Source organism: Pygocentrus nattereri, chromosome 15 (genome assembly GCF_015220715.1).
Source record: "Pygocentrus nattereri isolate fPygNat1 chromosome 15, fPygNat1.pri, whole genome shotgun sequence".
Classification (NCBI taxonomy): domain Eukaryota; kingdom Metazoa; phylum Chordata; class Actinopteri; order Characiformes; family Serrasalmidae; genus Pygocentrus; species Pygocentrus nattereri.
Window position 1 is genome coordinate 4,569,845 of NC_051225.1, and position 3,180 is coordinate 4,573,024.

The 3,180-nt window shown below is 36.9% G+C and overlaps 1 long non-coding RNA gene across 1 annotated transcript; it reads right to left on the minus strand.

Moving 5' to 3' along the window:
* Window positions 1-1,366: 1,366 nt before the first annotated feature.
* Window positions 1,367-2,975, minus strand: LOC119265230. The gene is made up of 4 exons (XR_005131501.1): window positions 2,814-2,975; window positions 2,551-2,710; window positions 2,236-2,364; window positions 1,367-1,849 (listed from the first exon to the last, which is right to left on the minus strand). It is a non-coding gene; the product is annotated as an uncharacterized LOC119265230 (long non-coding RNA).
* Window positions 2,976-3,180: the final 205 nt, after the last annotated feature.

The window sequence follows — 3,180 nt, forward strand, 5'->3', positions numbered from 1 at the left end:
GACCCAGTACATTGGGTTATTAATGTGACCCAGCATTTTTGGGTCAAGCATTTAACCTAAATGCAATGTAATTTTAACTAGAATGCTGGGTTAAATGAACCAAAAGTTTGGGGTGTACTGTGATTACTTTTAAATGTATAATTTAGACATTATTTTAACACATACTTTACATATTATATATTCTTACACTTAAAAAAAAAAATACCACTTTTAAGCACCAACAATAATTTATATATATGTATATATATATATATAAAAAGCACATTTCTCAATGACAACAATAATAACAATAACAGCAGCAACAACAATTACAAGCAACCTTATTCAATAACAAATTTTCTTTTGCTTGAGAAATTAATAAAATAAAAAGAGGTAACACACATGGCGTCATTCTGGGAGCTGTCACTGATCTGTGGCAAAAATAAATGCCCGCAAGAGTCTTAAGGAGGGAGATTCATGACCTGGTAGCTCATAAACAACAGTCTGAAGAACACTGTCGGGGGTAGTTTATATCAAATACAAAGAACGCCTTAAAACACACATCAACGGCTCCCACGAGTGTGCTCTGCTCCATAGCTTGTCCATTGATGACCGCAAAACACTGGGAACAACGCTGATCATCACCTATGATAATCCTTTATTAGTCCCATGTAGTTACAGCAGCAAGGGGAGAGCAAAACAGAGTAAACAAATATTAAGAATCTAAATGATTATAAATAAAAGTCAAAAACAAAAACCAACACACATGAAACCGGCATTGTACATGGAAATACTACACACTGGTATGTTGGTACGCACCTAGAGCCAAAACGAATGGGTATGGTCTTGTGGCCTCGGACACGTATTCCACCATATTAGTCCCAATCTGTTGTAAACATGAAAATTGAAACATAGAATTAGTACTTTAATTTTACACCTTAATTCTAACATGCTGAAATAATCCACTTTGATCAGGGATGTCCTGATCTAAGCTTTCTGTCCTTCAATTTGAAACTGATTATTGTAACACTGAGCATCAGCTGACATCCAATGTTTGCATATGTAACAACCATAGAATTTAGTCTAGAGAGAAACCTGTTAGTCTACTGAATACTACAGTACTGCTTCTTAGCTTTTAATGTGACACCTTTTAGTGATGCATTTCTTTTTAAATGCATGCATTTGATATTGTTTACAACTGCTACAACAAATCGATATGAATTCAATTAGTTGTCTTGACATGGGACACCCCCAACAGAAAAATAAAAACCTCAGCATAGTGAGCATATATATATAAAATAAATATAAAAGCACATTTCTCAATGACAACAATAATAACAATAACAGCAGCAACAACAATTACAAGCAACCTTATTCAATAACAAATTTTCTTTTGCTTGAGAAATTAATAAAATAAAAACCTCAGCATAGTGAGAAACAGTTAAAAATGCTGTTAAATTGAGGTAGACTGCTAATAAAATGTGACTTTTTTCAACTGGATCTTAAGACTGGCGCTGTTCCAACAATATGGAGGTGTAAGCAAACCAGCAAATTTTACGACAATAACTGTACCTCTATATTTGAGTTTAGCTGGTTGCTAGGCTGTTGTCATGATACTGTTTACACTCAGGATGAGCTGCTTTTGTGGGTGTGGTTTGACTAAAAGTCTCAGGACTAAGTGATAAGGTGGTCTATTTCTACATTACAGCTCTTTCAAATTATCATCAGAATCTGAAGAACCAGCGCTGGAAAATCCTCAGTCCCAGTCAGTCATAATGCTGTTGTACTGCGGCGCTGTTCACTGTTGTCCACCAGTGACGTCACACGGTACCGCTCAGGAATTTCCGTAGCGAGCTCAGGTTTTTTCCGTCTGTTTAATTAAAAGAGTCAATTTTAAAGAAAAATTAAGCAGCGAATTTCATTTTAAGTCATGTTCATATATTTTCAGTATCCAAAACAATATGAAATCACCAGGGCTGTCCAAATGTGGTGCTTAGCCTTTAATAGCGCCGCACTCTCTTTACAGGCTCACATCTAGATGAAAGTCAGAGGTGAAAATGGAGCACAAATAATAAACTAAAAGTATCAGACGTTGGGCAGGATACAGCCAATAACCTGATCTACCAAAATATGTCTGGAACCACTTAAGACTGAGACATCCCAACTGTGATCAGAGACAACTAACTACTTAGTTTAGAGGTAGGTGTGTAATTACAACAGAGCAGAATATTACCAGATTTATATCTCTCAACTTACAGGCTGTAGATCAATGAATGACTTTCTTGTCTCTTCACAGCTCAGACGGAAGGTCTTCCGGCAGAATCCTATAGACAGAAGCTGGTAGGACTACTGGCAATAATCTCACAGCCCTGTCACCTTGCGCATCTGGAAACAAGAATCTCTTATTAGGAATAAGAATCTTTTGTGGTTACATGTTCTAACCTGCCAGCTGTAAAACTACTTCTTTCCATTTTTTCTCTCACGTGATAGTAAAATGTATTCTCTGATTTACATGTTCACTAAAATGTTGTGTACTAATTTTTTTAACATAGTATCCACTGTGAAGACTACCTGCACACACAGAATCCAGTCTTGAAAGAATTCCAGAAGCTTGCTTCTCCTGGCTAGCAAACCATAAATTTCTGTCTCTGAAAACGGGCATCCACTTTTCTGCCAGTTATCCAAGTTTCCCAGCACAGGCTGGGTGTAGAATGGCAAAGTCCTGAGCAATCTGCAGACATAATTTTCATTTAATTACTTTTCCAAGTAAATTACAGATAACATTCAGTAATTCTGACTTACTATCAAGTGCATTCTGACTTTGCATATCCTACCATTCCTGGAGTATCCAAAAGACGTGGATGCTCTTTTTTGACCTCCTCCACTGTCTTTGACCCATGCTCCCTTATCCACTTAGCTCTGTGGATGGCTGTCTGCTTCATGTATTCTTCTACTTGGTTAAGGGGTCGGATGTTATTTCTTAACCACTCCGTCATCGCCACTGCCCTCTCATCAGATATTTCAGTCTCTGTATTATGCAGAGAAAGACAACGCCTTCACTGTTTGAAGTAGACACCACAAATTATCTTGCGTTATTTCCTGACTGGAAGCAGGAAATCCTTCAAAGTCATGTGTTATACAATGTGATAAAATAATGACATTCTACACATTCACCTGAAACTAAATTTGTAGGTTTACACA